At 37.9% G+C, this 18,139-nt stretch overlaps 1 pseudogene; it reads left to right on the top strand.

The window, feature by feature from the left end:
• Positions 1-14,874, top strand: part of LOC125280200 — a 128,924-nt pseudogene extending 114,050 nt beyond the window's left edge.
• The last annotated feature ends 3,265 nt before the right edge of the window (positions 14,875-18,139 follow it).

The raw sequence follows: 18,139 nt of genomic DNA, 5'->3' as shown, positions 1-18,139 counted from the left end.
CTTTACAGGAAACACTGCATACATGTATATTTTATACTAGGATAGTTCTGGGGAGAGATGGAACTGATGAACTGACTCTGTGTTTTCAGCTGCTCCAGATGTTCATGTGTTTGCAAGAAAGTGTATCAAAGAGGATTTCAAGCTGTAACTCACCTGTATGGTCACTGGCGTCTACTCCAAAGACGTGATAATGATCATTAGGAAAAATCACACATCTCTGCCTGAGTATGAGATGAATTCCACAGTAGTTCAACCAAACCATGATGGATCCTTCCAGATCAGGAAGACTGTGGAGATTGAGGAGGATGATGATGATGAAGCAGAATATGATTGTTTGATGTCCCACAGAACCCTCAATAAATCAATCATCGTCACATGGGGTAATTAAAGCAGTTGCACAGAGAGACAAATATCACCTGGCATTTGACTAAAAAGGATTTTAATGTGTACGTCCTAAAAGTGACATTATTTATCTTTTTGTATAGATGGACTATGCAGTGAATGCCCTCTAAACACTGTCGCAGCAGGTTTTGTTGGAGTAGTGGTTGGAGGTGTGCTTGTGCTGGCAGTTTCTGCTTTAGTGTTTGGCATCTTAGTGGAGAGAAAGATTATTGGTGAGTACTGACTGATAATGATGATCCACACATAGCATTACTGTGAACTTACAGTACAGTCCAAAAGTTTGGAACCACTAAGATTTTTTATGTTTTTAAAAGAAGTTTCATCTGCTCACCAAGGCTACATTTATTTAATTAAAAATACAGTAAAAAAACAGTAATATTGTGAAATATTATTACAATTTAAAATAACTGTGTACTATTTAAATATATTTGACAAAGTAATTTATTCCTGTGATGCAAAGCTGAATTTTCAGCATCATTACTCCAGTCTTCAGTGTCACATGATCCTTCAGAAATCATTCTAATATGCTGATCTGCTGCTCAAGAAACATTTATGATTATTTTCAATGTTGAAAACAGTTGTGTACTTTTTTTTTCAGGATTCCTTGATGAATAGAAAGTTCAAAAGAACAGCATTTATCTGAAATACAAAGCTTCTGTAGCATTATACACTACCGTTCAAAAGTTTGGGGTCAGTAAGAATTTTTATTTTTATTTTTTGAAAAGAAATGAAAGAAATGAATACTTTTATTCAGCAAGGATGCATTAAATCAATCAAAAGTGGCAGTAAAGACATATTCATCAAATAATCCTGAAAAAAAATATTGTACACAAATATTTTGTACAATTGTACACATTAAATGTTTCTTGAGCAGCAGATCAGCATATTAGAATGATTTCTGAAGGATCATGTGACACTGAAGACTGGAGTAATGATGCTGAAAATTCAGCTTTGCATCACAGGAATAAATTACTTTGTCAAATATATTTAAATAGTACACAGTTATTTTAAATTGTAATAATATTTCACAATATTACTGTTTTTTTACTGTATTTTTAATTAAATAAATGTAGCCTTGGTGAGCAGACGAAACTTCTTTTAAAAACATTAAAAATCTTAGTGGTTCCAAACTTTTGGACTGTACTGTATGTGTAAGATATCATGATGTACAATGAAGATATTTAATTACCATGCTAATGGATAATACAAACTATGTTTTGTTAGTTCATTAGTCATGAACTAATTTGTATAAACAAATACTTTTTAACCATATAATTTTAAAAATATATTAATAAATGTGTAACTATATAGTAAAATGTCTCCCTTGACTGTATGTGATATTATTTCCGTATGTTCATGTTGTGAACTTGTGACAAATATAAAGACACGGAGGTATGGGCATTTAATGTCAAAATATAGGCCAACATTTTTTTAATCATTGCAAATCCTTGAACAAGTGAAACATGCATTTAAGCCAATGAGACATTTAACAACAGAAGGTGTATAAGGTGAGTGTATGATATTTCTGTCATGATGTGGTGAACGAATTTATATTTATAGGCTATATTTATATTAAGTGTTTATCTGCTATAGGCTTGAATCTGTTCAAGTCTTTAATATTTTATCATTAAAGTTTTTTTTTTGTTTTTTTGTTTTTTGCATTTGTCAAAAATATTTATTGTGTTAATATTAAATAAATATTAATTAATAAAACATATTCATATCGATTTCAGGGATGAAAGGTTTTTCTGCAAAAATACCATGATATGGGCTTATAATTTTTAAGTGTTTTTAAGATGATTATTTGTTGTTTGCTTGTTTTTATTTTATTATGAGCAGTTTAAATATGTTTTAAACCTAATATTTTAGAAATGTTTTTTTTTAATATCCTATTTGTTTTCATACAGAGAAACACTTGTTTTTTAAATGGTTAATGGTTAATTGGCTTTTTTTTTTTTAATGGTTATTTTTATTTGACATTAAATAGCCTACGTTACATAATCTAAGTATTATTTGTAACAATTTGAACATGAAGGAAATAATATGTTCAAATATAGGCTACAGTCAAATGGGAAACCCTTTACATGTTACACATTTATTAATATATGTTTGAATTAATACAAAAAAACTTGTATAGTTGTAGTATCATTGAAGTAAACAATTAAGTGTATCCAAATGTTGCTCTTTGTACATCATGATATCTTATGCATATTATATGAACAGAAAAATTACTTTATTTAAAAGTATTGTTTTTAAATATTGTAGACATCGATCCGATCAAAATCCACGTAAAAACAACTTATATTTAACAAAAGAAAATGACGTAGCCTATGGGTAGCGCAAATATGACTGTTAAGCCCCGCCCCTCACTTCCGTTCTGTGGCTGAGGTTCTGGAACTGCGGTTCTGAAACTGTGGTGCTGCGGGTCTGCAGCTGGATACTATTGTCAATTTTTGATGCCTTGGGAGTTACTGGTGCTGTGGTACTGTGCTCATGTCTTTATTTGTATTGCAGGACCTATAATTACATACAAGATCTGGGAAAATACCATGGTTTTATCTTTAACAATGAACAATAATAATGACAACAACAACAACAAAAAAAACTTGTTTGTATACATCATAGTTTGAGATATATACAGACATAAAGCATGATGACAAGATTCAATATTTTGAATACACCATAATGCATAAAAAAATATTTTAATTATTTTTTTATTATTTATAAGCCTGAGGGATGAAACTAGAGCTAATTCAACAAGAAAAATAGGAAAACGTAAAAGAGATGCCACTTTTGCTTGTGGATGAACATTTTTTTATATAAAATAAAGAAATTAACAATATTCCTGCAAATTTGGGTTTTCGTAACAAATAAACTGTGGGTCACATTAGTAGTTAAATATAAGAACTTTAACCCAAAATATATTAGTTGTACTACAATTACAAAATTACTGGGCAGCTGTTTCTTCAACAAGACCACAAAATAAGCAAGTTTGATCAATATCAAGATATTTACAGATAGAAGAATTAAACCTGTCACTCATATCTTTTAAGTTGTTGCGCTTCTGATAACGTCGTAGGTCACATGATAACGTCAACATGGCGGATTATATCCGGATCTCATTCTACTCGAGATTTGGCTGTTAAGTAGCCTACCTACTCTTTTAGCGCTCGTTAAGTAAGTACTTAATGAAATTAAGTACCTACTCTTTGAGTAGGCGATTGCGGACGCAGCCACTGTTTTGAAAGCACTAGTGTGTCAAAAACTCGAGATGTGTGCCAACACTGGGTGTCAAACTACCCATCCCTAATGTAAACATCAGTAAAATTCACATAAGGATTTTGGACTATGGGCACGGGTTTCGACAGAATCGCTCTGTTTTGTGTTTTTCTTCTTAATGGGACTTTGCGTTCAGCTCAAGCAGGTAAATGATTAACTTTCATTGAGTTTATCAGAGAACAAAAATGAAAGTAAAACTTTTACGCTTCCTGATCTAAAACGGCTTTGTAACTACAGACATTGTGCATGAAATATAAATTTATGTTTATATACTCATATAACTAAGTTTACGAGTTTTGTTAACTAAACAAAGCATCCACTAATAACTTGACCTAACTGCGATCAATATTATTAATATGTGACTGACGTCAGCATGTTATTACAGACATTACTTTATTAAAAGAATAACATCTTTTCATAACATCAACATTTTTTAATTATTTGTTAATTAGCTTGCATATTACTATGATATTTGCTGTTTATTAATACTCATAAAGCACATATTAAATTAAGTAAATGAGTTAACTGAGGCAAAGTCAACTTGGGTAAAGTTGGTTTTATATTGGCACATTCGGACATCCGTATTCAATAGCCTTGTTAATCACACTAGATTGGACATTCAGTGGACATTCATAAGTAAATATGCCATTAAAACAATACTTGCCTATTTTGATCGACTGTGAAAAATGTTGACAATCGTTGGTTGTCAATATCATGTCGCTGCTTAAATTTCGCAAACATTAATTTCTTGCACATTTATTGGAAAGTCTGAATTTATCAGAAGTCCGAATGTGCGAATATAAAACCAACTTTACCCAAGTCAAAAGTCATACTCAGTTAATAGTGAATATGTTTTCCCCATACTTAAGTGTTACTCATGCATCTTTCTGTAGCTGGAAGATCTTCACTGTGTTTTATGTGCTTTACACACCTCATGTTTTAACTGCTTCCTCTTCCAGGAACTTAGTTCTTTTATCACATTTACACTTCAGTGATCAGTTATTTCATGCATATTTTACTCCTCTTGATTGCAGAGAGACACTCGCTGTATTACATTTACACGGGCTTGTCTAAACCTGTGGATCTGCCGGGCATCTATGAATTCAGTGCTATGGGTCTGCTGGACGACACACAGATCGACTATTACAATAGTGAAAAAAAGAGAATGATTCCCAAACAGTCCTGGATGAGAGAGAAACTGCCGGTGGATTACTGGGATAAAAACACTCAGTCCACAGTGGGTAAAGAACTGTGTTTTAATATGGATGTCCAGATTGTGATGGACCGCATGAAACACAATAAATCAGGTAAGAGACATTCATACTGTTTAACCTGCACATGATTTTTATTAAGACACACCAGACATTTTGACTCTTCTCAATTTCAGATCTCCATGTTCTTCAGTTGAGACAAGGTTGTGAAGTTGAGCTGCAGGGAGATGAAGTGAAGTTTCTCAAAGGCATTTCTGAGTACGGCTATGATGGAGGAAACTTCTTGTCTTTTGATATTAACGAGTCTCAATGGGTCGCTCCAGTTGTTGCAGCTCTACCAACCAAGAGAAAATGGGACAATATGCCGATAAACCAATACACCAAAGGATACCTGGAGAAAGAGTGTGTGGACTGGCTCAAAAAATACAGAGAATATAGAGACGAGAATCTCAGAAACACATGTGAGTGAATGTATTTGTAGATTATCAGCAGATGTTATAGAGATGAAACTGATTGATGAAGTGATTCCTGTGTTTTCAGCTCCTCCAGATGTTTATATGTTTGCAAAAATGTATATCAAGTACAAAAACCAGGCTGAAACTCACCTGTATGGCCACTGGCTTCTACCACCAAGACTTGATAATGAACATTAGGAAATATCGCGCATCTCTGCCTGAACATGAGACCAAAATCCACAGGAACCAGACCAAACCATGATGGATCCTTCCAGTTGAGGAAGAGTGTGAAGATCAAGGAGGGGGATGAAAGAGCAGTATATTATTGTTGGGTGTCCCACAGAACCCTCAAAGAACCAATTATCAACATATGGGGTAATTAAAGCAGTTACACCGAAAGGCAGAAATATCACCTGATATTAGAATAAAAAATAATTTTAAGTTGTAAATTTGTAATTTCTCTTTTTGTGATATCCTTAATTAATTAAAAGTATTTTCATCTTCTTTGCATTTGTATAGATGGAAAATGCTGGGACTGCCCGCCAGAGACTCCCACTGGAGCAGTGATTGGAGCAAGGATTGGAGCAGGGATTGGAGCAGGGATTGAAGCAGTGATTAAAGCAGTGATTGAAGCAGTGATTGGAGCAGGGATTGGAGTTGTGCTTGTGCTGGCAGCTTTTGGTTTAGCGGTTTTCAAAAGGATTAATGGTGAGTAGTGACTGATAAATGATGATCCACACACTCTTGTTTTTGATTTTGTGTTGTAAAGGAATAATTCACAGCGAAGTGGATCAGTGGGTAGTGTGAGTGCCTGAAGACCTCTGATTCAAGTTAATAAATAAAGCTGTTGAGAGAAGATTATAGTGGTTTGGAGGTTTGTCTTGTCTTGGAGACTCTATTGATAGTTTTCACGTGTTGTCACGCCCTGAGGGGAACGCCCCCCTGGTGGGCAAAACAAGGCTTTCTTCCATTGCCCGCCAGTTGTTTTTACCAGGATTGTAATGAGATCTAATGTAGTAAGACAGTGATATTAAAAGACTAAATTCAGTATACACCTTATTTATTATGCATACTTTGTACTGGCAAACAAATGAATAGAATATTAATGCAACACAAGATTTCTCGTTAAGCTTTTTTTGTTTCATTTAAAACCATTATAAAGAAAACGTGTTGCGTTCATATTCTGGGCTTATCTGCTCGTCTGCTGACGTTGTTGATCCGTGATCCATACCGACCAAGCCCCATGGTTCGGCATGCATGTGATTCGCGGATCAATTGCAAATTTCACCGCAGTAGAGTAAAAGGTTATCATTTGCACGTGTTGTTGTTAAACAGTGCAGGTCCTTTAATAGCAGTTTTGCTTTTGAGAGGGAAGAGAGAGAGAGAGTGGAGCGAACGTGTTGTCACAACCAGAGCACTGTTATGTGCCTGTACTGTTAATCGCCGTTCAACTATTGTAAACAATAAATCTTTGGACCAAATCAAGTTGTAATTTGTTTATTCACTATAGCCGTTGAACAAAGGGAATGGAAGTTAACCCCATATTTTAAATAGAAAGCTACTTCAGCCCTGGAGCTGTGAAAAGTGTCCCCTGTCATCTCAGACCACGGTCAGGGACAGAGCAGGAACGGTTTAACACTGGACTCCGGCAGGACCCGCAGACAACGGCAGCAGCAGCAATGGTGAGCGCACAGCGAAATAACCGGTGGAATAAGCCGGAGCGAGAGCAGTAAGCATAGCACTGCTGTACTATACAGTGCTAAAACGTTTTCCAAAACTGAACAGAATTATTGTACTACACGACGGGAGCAACTGGCCGTAGTGGAATTCGTCTCACATTTCCGACAGTACCTCCTGGGATGTCATTTTACTGTACGTACTGATTACGACAGTCTTTGTTGGCTCACAATGAGAGAACCAGAAGGTCAGCTCGCCAGGTGGTTGAAGATGCTTGGGGAGTATGATTTTGAGATCATTCACTGCCCTGGTCAGTTCCACAGTAATGCAGATAGCCTCTCTAGACAGTTGTGCCATCAGTCCTGCCCTTGTAAGCTTCCAGGCCTTGCTTCTCAACCCAAGAACCTTTGTCACCAAGCTGTGCAGTGTAGTTTGGACTCTGTTGTCAGGAAGGAGCTGCAGAGTCCAGTGGGGGTAGAGGGGCAACCAGCCCCAGTAACGAAATGTCCAGTGGGGGTAACCCATGAAAAAAATCTGTGTGACTAAGACTGATAAGGATGTGTTTTTTTTTGTGGCTGGTCCCCAGAGTAACTACAAGAGGTTTAAAAGACTGATCCAGACATCGTGCCTATCAGGGCGTGGATGGATGCTAGTGGAGAGCGGCCAACATGGGCTATTATTGCCCATTACAGTCCAGCCACAAAAACATAATAAAGCCAGTGGAGATGGCTCTACATCCGAGATGGCGTTTTGGTCAGGCGGTGCTATTGCCTGTGTAACAGTTCCAGTGAACCGTTACCTGTCTCCTATACTTTCTGTAAGTTGTAATTGTACTCCCTGCCATTAGAGGGCACTAGGGGGTCATTATCAGGGAGATTTCTCTAGGCTAGAGAGTAAAAGGAAGGAGGAAGTGTGAGTGAGAGATACCTGGGCTGCGTTCCAGTTTGGTTTTTAAATGCCCTTCCCTCGCTAACTTCCCTTGGTCTCGTTGACTCGGATGTACGTCATTGCTTACGTTGCACGAGTGCCCACTTCTGGCGGAACCTTTGCAATGGGCTGAACTGGAACGTCCTAAGCCCTTGATCACTTGGAATCCGCAATGGAGCTGATTTATTATTTATTTTTTCCCCTTACAAATTTGTTTAATACAGCATTCTATATGTATATATGTGTGTTTTAAATGTTTTAAAAAAATAATTAATATATCATAGAATTGTTTGTGGTAGGGTAAATTAAACGCGATATGCGGTGACGTCATAATCGTGTTGCATTGTGGGTTATGGAGCTGCCTAAAGTGTACATGTGAAGTATTTTAACCGAGGGAGCGAGGGTCTGTCCATGTAAACTTCCCTCGTCCACTTCACGAAGTGGAACGCACTTCAAAATGGCGGCAGGGATTCCCCAGAGGGGAAGTGTGTAGGGAAGTTTGCGAGTGTGTGTCTAAAACTGGAGTGGAACGCAGCCCTGTTAGCTGGGAGCATTTGCTCTCTCCATGCTTTGTTCTTGGAAACTCTGGCTGAGGAACATTTATGTTCTACATCTCAATGTCAGTTTATTGGTTTCTTTATCTTCATTAGAGGTTTTAGTGGGAAATGTATTCTGTTTGCTGAACCTCGTGTTGTATTGTTTGTTTTTTTTGTCCAGAGGGTTTTTTGTATCTACTTCCTTTTGAGGACATCTCATCTTGTTCAAGATTTTGATTTGTGTTTCTACTCAATTTGGGATTACATCTGAGCTCCATTACAAACTTTGGATTAACCTGTGTGATGGGTGAACTACCATCTCATGCTTTTAGCATCTACAATGGAATGATGATCCAAGGACATTGGTGGTAACTCAGGACTTTAATGTTGGGTGGACATTTATAAGAACTTGCTTCTAATGGTGAAAAGTCGATAATTCTGCTTTATGTACTTTTGTCAAGAAATTGGAGGTGTTCAAAAACTGTATGTTTTGACAACAAGGGAAATACAAGGCTGTATTAATTGGTGATTGATCCCTCTTCATTTATTTATGTGACTTCTGACTTAATTGTTACACCTGGATGATGTCCAGTTTTACCCACAAATAGTGTTACCCCATGTTTCTGCAGTCATGAAGCAGATGCATGATGGACTGATCAGCAGACATTTTGGAGTTGAGTGCACAGTGGCACGGCTCCAGACTCGATACTACTAGTACTGGATGAGAGAGGATATCGCCCTCTGGTGTCAGACCAGATGATTGGAGTTTATGTTGTGTGTCCAAGGCTAGGCCCCGTAAGAAACCACATGCTCCTATGGGAAGTGTCAGAGTAGGAGCCCCTATAGAATGTGTTGCACTGGACATTATGGGGCCTCTGAATGAGAGTGGTGATACAGGACTACTTCACAAAATGCCTTTGCCCTGGCTAATGATAAAGCTGAAACCATGGCTGAAGTTCTTGCTTCAGAGTGGGTGTGTCGTTATGGGGCTCCACAGGTATTGCACAGTGACCAAGGGTGAAATTTTGAGTCTGAAGTGTTTCAGAAAATGTGCTCGCTGTTTGGCATTAAAAAGACACACACCGCACCATTTCGGCCACAGCCTGATGGCCAGGTGGAACGAATCAATTTCACTCTAAAACAGATCTTGGCCACAACAGCTGAATGCTGCCACTGGGACTGGGATCTTATGATTCCTTATGCAGTTATGGCCTACAGAGCAACCAAGCACAGTACTACTCACCTCACCCCTAATTATATGATGTTCGGATGGGAGGTGAGCAAACCAGTGGACCTGGTAGCCGGTTTACCCCCTCACTCTGACACAGCTTCTGCTGCCCCTGAGTATGTCCTGCACCTCCGACAATGCCTTGAGCTGGCACATCAGGTCGCCAGAGATGTGCTCGATGAGTCAGTGGAACGTGCAAAGATACAGTATGACAAGTGTTGCTGTCGCACACGGTTTGAAGTTGGAGATGCTGTGTGGTACCTCATTAAGGGCACATGGAGGGCCAAGAACAAAATCAGGAAATTCCTTCCGTCATACAAGGGGCCATTCTTCATCCTGGGACAGCTGGATGATCTTGTGTATCACATACAAAAGGGGCCAAAGACAAAAGCTCATCATGATCAATTGAAACCCTATCGTAGTCGCGAACCTCTGGACAACACTTGGGCCATGGAGCTGGCCGGGACCTTGGCACCGGTGGAGGTGCCACCCCCAGTCATTGACATGGATTCTGCAGACCTGGAGCTGTCTGGAATATTTTCCATTGCAGGAGAGGAAAGACCATTCAGCAACACTCTAGGCCGAAACGCAGACTGAGACCTCCTGACAGGTTTGGTGAATGGGTAGCTCACTGAGTTGATCAGGTTTATGGACCGTTCCAGAGATGAAGGTTGTCAGGCAATGCTTATAGTGTGCTGTTTATTTTAGTGATTGAAGTTAAAGAGTTATTTTATAGAAAAAAAAAAGTGTTTCATAACAATTTTTGTATTGGGAGAGGAAACTACTACCTGTAAACCTCGATATTTCATTTTGAATTGTTCTATGCTCCGGTTGCCTAGGTGTTGTAAATGACTAACTACTGACTTAGATTGTACAAGGTCCTTTAATAACAGTTTGGCTTTTGGGTGGGTGGGAAGAGAGAAAGAGGAGAGGGAACGTGTTTTTCATGACCAGAGCACTGTTATGTGACTGTACTGTTAATCACCGTTCAACTATTGTAAACAATAAATCTTCGGACCAAATCAAGTTCTAATTTGTTTACTCACTATAGCCGCTGAACGAAGGGAAGGGAGTTAACCCCGAAGTTTAAATGGAGTCTTACTCTAAAAGTGACTGCGACCTATAAATAACTGCTGTTGTCTGTCATGTAAATCAAACAACAAAACACAACTTTAACAAAGATTAATCTATATTAAATTTATACAGTGAAATTTTACAAATGAATACTACAGTTAGACCTTATTTTTAACTTTTTGTTTTATTTGTCTATGCTTGTAATTGGTGTACAGTATTTGTTTTTTTTACAGTCGGTTCACTTGCCTTTAATAATGTATTAGTTAGGCAACACGATCACATGAGAATGCGTATCAATAGTACAAGTGTGTAATCTCATAGAATATATACGCCAAAATGAGTTTTGGCGTGCTTATGGTACGCAGTTTTCTGCGTGCATATGATACGCAGTTTTCTGCGTGCATATGATACGCACTTTATGGCGTGTATATGTGTCATGTCTTGTTTTGGTATTGTTTCATGTTCACGTGTTATGGTTTATTTTATTGTTATACTTGGTTTCATTGCTCTGTTTGTTTTCCTTGTTTTGCCATGTGTTTTGTGTCATGTGATTTCCCATTGCCCTCATGTGATCATGTCATGTGCTTCCCCTGTCTCTTGTGTCATTTTGTCATTGGTTGCTTTAGTCATGTGGTTTCAGTTCTGTCCTGTCTTTGGTTCTTTGTCTTGATTGTTCACAGGTGTTCCTTGTTTGTCATGAGGGCTATTTATACAAAAAGACTAATGTTTCATTGTAATCTGGTCTAGCTTTGTTTATATGTAACCTGCTTTTGGTGAGTGTCAGTGTCAGTGTCTAAAGTCAAGTCAAGCCATGCCATGTCAAGTCACGTCTTTGTTTTTGTTCATGTTCTGGGGTGTTATCATTAAACTGCACTTGGGTTCTAACTACACTCGCCTCCAGTGGATCCTTCTGTTACAGAAAGCTAGACCCACCATGAACCCAGCGGTTTACCTCCTGAGCCTTCGTCAAGGTAAACGTTTGATTGAGGAATATGTGCAGGATTTTTGTGATGCTAGCCACCGTGTGGATTTTAATGATGTGGCACTCAAGGACATTTTTTGGTTTGGATTAAATGAACCCCTTCGTTCACAACTGCCTGGGGGGAAAATTCACTTTTCCCTGGCCCAGTACATTGACCACGCCCTGCTATTATGTGGATCCTCATTTACTGTGGGATTTGTGGATGAGGAGCCTCACAATCCCACAGTACCTTCCACGCCAGTGCCTGCTCCCACCATGCCAGCCACGCCAGGGCCTGTTCCCGCCATGCCTGCCACGTCAGGGCCTGTTCCTGCCAAGTGTTAGATCAGAGTACATTTTTCTTCGAAGTACCATTAAAAATAGAACAATGCATTTTACAGTAATGTGACATACATTGTTGAATAAGGCATAAAGAGAGCTTTACAAAGAAACCAAACTTGTCAGGTGGCAAAAACATAAACAGCTAATACTCAAATTTTATCTTTTAGAATAACAACTAACACGACTACAGTCATAACTAAGCTTATACGCTAGGGATACATAAATGCAGCTCAAAGTACAGCGGCGGGTACACCTTGGCACAGTCATATTTTGTACATAAAAATCTTCATACGTGTCTGTGTGTCTGTGTGTGTGGTGTGTATTGGGATTTGGCTGGTCTGGCCCCTGGCCACATTGTCCTTAACCCACATGGGTTATTCTTTTGAAGTCACCAGAGCTGGGGACTGGGGTTCTCTGTTAACTTCAGCGGGTCCACAAAGATGCCAAGAGTCACAGTCACTCTTAGACCGGCCGGAGCCGATTCGTGATTTACCTACACAGTTCAGGAGGCTAAAAGCATTCTGAAAATTCCAAAGTTGGTTGGTGTTGCAACAGACGTTACATACTTAAGTATATCTTTAATTGGACCTCAACACAAAAATACTTGTTCCAGTTTAGCAGACTTTAAGTATACCAATTTAGTATACTAAAAGTACAATTGCAGGGTATTTATATTAAGTACATGCAAATGTAAATGCAATTGTAGTAGACTTAGCATAAAATAAATGTATTTCAAATAGATTTTTAGTATATTTATTTTTCACTAGGGTTGTCTGCCAAAAATCATCATAAATCTCATCAAAAACACAAGCTTTTCACATCCATCCAATTTTTTGTTTCATAAGTTTTTGTGTCCAAAATTTTTAGATAGGTTATCTCAGCAACAGCAATGTAAGATACACTTAGATTTTTCACTGTTTCTCCAACAGGACGAGAAAGCACTGGTGAAATATCAGACGTCATTGTGAGTAGCTCTCGGGGAGGATCTTTACCCACTGGTAATTATATTCAGACAGGGGGCTTTTTGAGTGATTCCACTCCCACTGCCTGCCATCCATCCCACCCCCTCCATTTGTTCGCCTTTTTCTTTACTTAGGTGTCTCTTTGTTATTATTATTACATAACCAAAATCACCTAAATAAATAGCAATAAAATGACTAAATAAGGAATATAAAACTGCATGTCAGCAATACATTATACATGTCTTATTGATTAGCTTTTTTTTTTAGAAAGAACTTTTCAACACTTAAATAAATTATATTGCATTGTCTCTTTACTAACTTACATAACTTCTGACCTTATATATCACAGACCCCTGCAGAGAAGATGGCATCTGTTCCAGAGCAGCTTCTGCAAATCCTGGATGATTTGGACAGTTACAATTTAAAGAGGTTCAAGTGGTATTTGAAACAACGTGGGTTAGTTTCAGCCTCTCTCCTTGAGAATGCAGATAACATTGACATAGTGGATCAGATGGTGAATAGTTTTGAACAAAACGAGGCTTTGGAGCACACAGTGGACATCCTGAAGATGATGAATCAAAACCAGCTTGCTGAAAAGTTAATTAAAAACTACAAGGTATTGAAATGAAAAATATACATTTAAATAGTGATGAAGTTTTAATATAATATAGTTGTATACATTTTTGTATGACAGAGACAGAGATTTTATTGAACCCAAGCTTTTGTTATATGAACTCTTTTTTTCCCGTTTTGTCCTGATATTCCTTAATGTTTCTTAAATTGTATAAATTGATGTTAGGTTGTATTCCAAGTACTCTGGGTGCATGTGAATTTATTTGATTCCTTTTAAATCATCCAATAAGCAGTTTTATACTTTCTTTTACTTTTTCCTTAAAGGTACACAATGTAACTCTTTTTTCAAAATCCTTCTTCCAAAATGTGTATTTGTCTTACCCAGATCCTATTATAAGTGTTTATATTTTAGACTTGACAGGACGGTTTTGTCAGGATATTGAATACATGCGTCACTCACTCATGAATATCTCGTCGTATCTGTAAATAGAAGTTGCTCCGGCTACTTTGAGTCGTGTCTGGTGTGGGAGTTGCACAGGTTAGTTGTCGCAACGACATGGAACCACTAAATCTCAAACCTCCGGGGAATCACCTGTTTTAAACAAATGCAGAACAGAGAAGAGTCTGCTGGTTACTTTTTATAGATTTCCATGAAATAGTTCCGTGTCACATTTATATAATAGACTGTAAAAAGTATGGACTCGGTGTCCGTGACGTCACCTGTAGATTTCTGAAGTGCATTTTTGAAGCGAAAAAGCATTAAATCCATGAAATATTGATATATTATCCATTGTTTGCATTACATTTCTTCTGAATGATCTGCTCTCCATCATCATTCTTCAAGAAATGATGCAACCTGAGCAGCATTTATGTTGTAAAACTGTATATGATCGTACATTAGACTCTCACAAACAAATGAACCGTATCCAAAATATAATTTTTCAAAATAGTGCAGCAGTTTTAGTTATATAAAAAGCAATGCTGTCAGAGTTTAATATTACACTGTCATTGTAGTAAATCTCAGGAACAAAACTCTAAGCCAATGCCACGATCCAACAATGTGTGTTCTGATCTTCCGCATGTGATGCACATCTGTCTTGAGTCTCGACCATTAATGCAGCAAGCCATTTATTTTATAATTGTATAAAATAATCCAGGCAGAGATGCCAAATTTAGCGGCTGGAATTAGCTGAGGTAACATGACGGCTCACAGACAGCAGCTGCAATCTACCTGTCACTCAAATGACCACGCTCTTAATTATGCAGAACTTTAAGGCTTAATATAATTTAAAAGGATGAGTTATAAAAAAATTTACCCCCCTCAGAGTTGTCATGAAGGGAAAGATTAGCTGTATAGACAAAAAACACAATTTGATCCAGGCTGTAAACATGTTTTATTCTGCTGTAACGTTGGGCATTTTAACATGGGACTCAATAAGATTCTGCTCTGGCCAGTCGATGAATTGCAGTCAGTCAGGTTGCCGCTTGATTTATATGGGGATGGGACTATTTATTATACATGTATGTGGCCGCTTGCAGATTATGGAAAACCAAAAATTTAAAAATCCAAATTCGGAATATTAATTATTATATATCGCCTAACAACGTGCAAAAACACTACCTTTATATTCTAAAAACTTTCACTGATTCAATGAACGTGATCTCACAAAGTTCTGTTATATTAACCCTTAAATGCATGACTGTTTCGCCAATCATTCTTACATATTCATGTCTTTATCGACCCGGATCTATATCTAACACGGAAGGATCTCTACCTGTCGCGATAATATAAAACTCCTCTGATATTAGAGTAACAATTACAGAAGAATAAAATAAAGCATATTTTGTTACATTTTGGAGCTTGAAAGGGCTCCGTTTGAGCAGATGTTTTATGCCATCATCACTGTCCTCGTCAGAACTCATTTCCCAGTAAATTCAGCAAATAATAGGCTAGTTTTATGTTTGAGGTCACGAATATGAGCCCATTCGCGATCTCAAACGTATTCTCAAAACGATATAATTTTCAACATCTTCAAAAGCAATATTTCGATCGCTAACAGCTTCACCAGATCCATCCAGTAACAGTTACAGTCATATTTGATACCGTTCAGTACTTGCTCTGCAGTAAATCGCTGAGCCATTTCATGTTTTTCTTATTATTTAGTTTTCTGTCTGAATGAGTTGTCACTTCAGCATTGTGTATCAGACATTGCCACCTTGTGGAATAACGGTGAATTGCACTTATTCCGTCATCTAAGATTCAGTTATTGTTGTGCAGAAAAAAATATATGTACACTCATACACACCTCGAGTCGTTAGCGACCCTATACAATTTTTACAAAAAATGAATACAAAAATAGGCATTCTTTTATAATTTTATGATTTTTTTCTTGTCATATTCTTTATAATGAATTGATTGAGGAATACCAAGAAGGTTGAAAAAAAAGGCTTTAAAAAATGAACGAGGAGGAGGGTAGTGAATGACGTCCCGGGTCACTAAAGACCCAATGTATGCATTTAAGGGTTAATCAGTGAAGCTAACTACACAATGAACCTCTTATTTACATAACGTACAACACACTACCAAGTCCAGTGAACCTCCACGAATCTAGTGGCAAAAGTGAAACACCCTCCTGCTCCCATGTGTCTGGGGAAAGGCTCCTTGGAACATCTCAGGTCCTGTTTCCAACTGGTATTAAGATGCGTTTGGATCAATCGGAAGTGGACGACTCTAAATACAGGTGTAAACAGGTTCTAAAACGTTTTGAGCTTGTTCACTTTCGACCACTTCCAGAGGTAGTCGAAAACACATTCGATCAGATTTCTTTCATAGTGGTCGAATATGTACAAACAGCCACTAAAGACTGCCTACTCTCTTCCTACCGACTTAACGTGTAAACATTATGGGAAGCGTGCTAGCCAGAAGGGATCAGCTGAAGACACAAGTTTGGTTTGAAGACGGAAAATGTACCAAGCACAATGTTCTCTCACACCGTGTCTTTCACTTTGCATCGTCCCACGCTGCAACAGCTAAAAGCTGTCAACACTGAATGCGACAAAACGACCGCTGCAAAGCACTTGTACTACGTCAGAAATAGAATGGGGAATACATTTACTGTCGGGAATTTGTCCAGTGTAGACAATATCACTGATTATAATGGGTTCTATTGTCTTTTGACGCGCCGCATCACGCCGCTCGCGTCCAGTGTAGACACGGTGTCACCATTCCTGATTTCTAACACACACTCACACCGTTTGGCTGGTCTTGTGGCTGTCAAAGTAGAAACAAAAGCTGCTGTTCCCCGTATGTTTTTCCGTCATCTCCATGCGCGTTCATATGTAGTAACCATTTGATCGAAAGATCTGAAAAAAAACATACATTTACCCACTCATAGACTCTCCCCTTGAAGAAATCAGGACAGAAGTGGTTGAAAGTGGACAAAAAAGATGGAGTAAAACAGCAAGTGTAAACGGGAATGAGTCTACCTCGTCTACTTGTGATCCGATCGACCAAAACGGATCTTAATACCAGATGGGAACAGGGCCTCAGCAGCTGCCTGTTCACACACATCCTGTAAAGATCCCGTAAAGACACGTGACATGTGTGACTTTTTAAGTTTGAGAAACCACACTCGAGCATTTTTTTCTGATTCAATCACAGACTAGCACTAAGCTGATGAACGATCTCAACTTCAGTGTCAGCACTACAACACACCCCTTGTAAAGCAACGTGACTGGCTGCTTGTTTTCAAGGCACAGCCGCCAGACACAACAAATCCATAATCAAAGTACATCATCGATACTAATGAATTTTATCAATTAGTTGTTGGAGCCCTAATTGCTGAATTCTGACACCCAGCCAGATTATTACCCCATTTCCCAGTAGGATTATGCAATGAGGTAGCAACCTCAACAAGGGGGGCAATAATTTATCAGAGTCCAAATTTCTTTTCTTTTAAAAATTGTTTATTTTAATTATTTGTGAAAAGAGAGCACAGAGTAGGTGTAGTAATGCCATGTCCTCATATTATAAGGGACTCAGGGATTGTTTTTTCTTCTCTACAACACTACTGAAATAATACTGCAGCCATGAGTCCATCAAAATAAACTAATTTAAACAGAACTTATATCAAGAGAAATTAATTTCAAACAATAGGAGTGTAACAGTACACATTCATATACTGCTGTATTTTTGGTACATGTCTTTCAGTTTGGTACGCATATACACTTGTAACCAATATTAATCACCAGTAATTGCAGGAAGCTCAATGTTTAGGTTTTTTTTTTTCAACAAGAAACAAAGTCTTAACTTTTAAATTCTGTTAATTTTATGATGAAATTCGTGTCATTTTGGTGCTCTTTGATTTCTGCATTTTTTCAAGCTTGTTTTCCCATGGGACCAAACAAATGTCCCCACAAAGGTCAAAGATTTTGATTACTGCCATCTTGTTTCACAGCTCAATGTAATGCCAGTATAAATCTCTGAAAAATAAACAGTTTTGGAATAAGACA

This window comes from Megalobrama amblycephala, linkage group LG1 (genome assembly GCF_018812025.1).
Source record: "Megalobrama amblycephala isolate DHTTF-2021 linkage group LG1, ASM1881202v1, whole genome shotgun sequence".
NCBI lineage: Eukaryota > Metazoa > Chordata > Actinopteri > Cypriniformes > Xenocyprididae > Megalobrama > Megalobrama amblycephala.
This window is presented reverse-complemented; position numbering and strand designations above follow the sequence as displayed.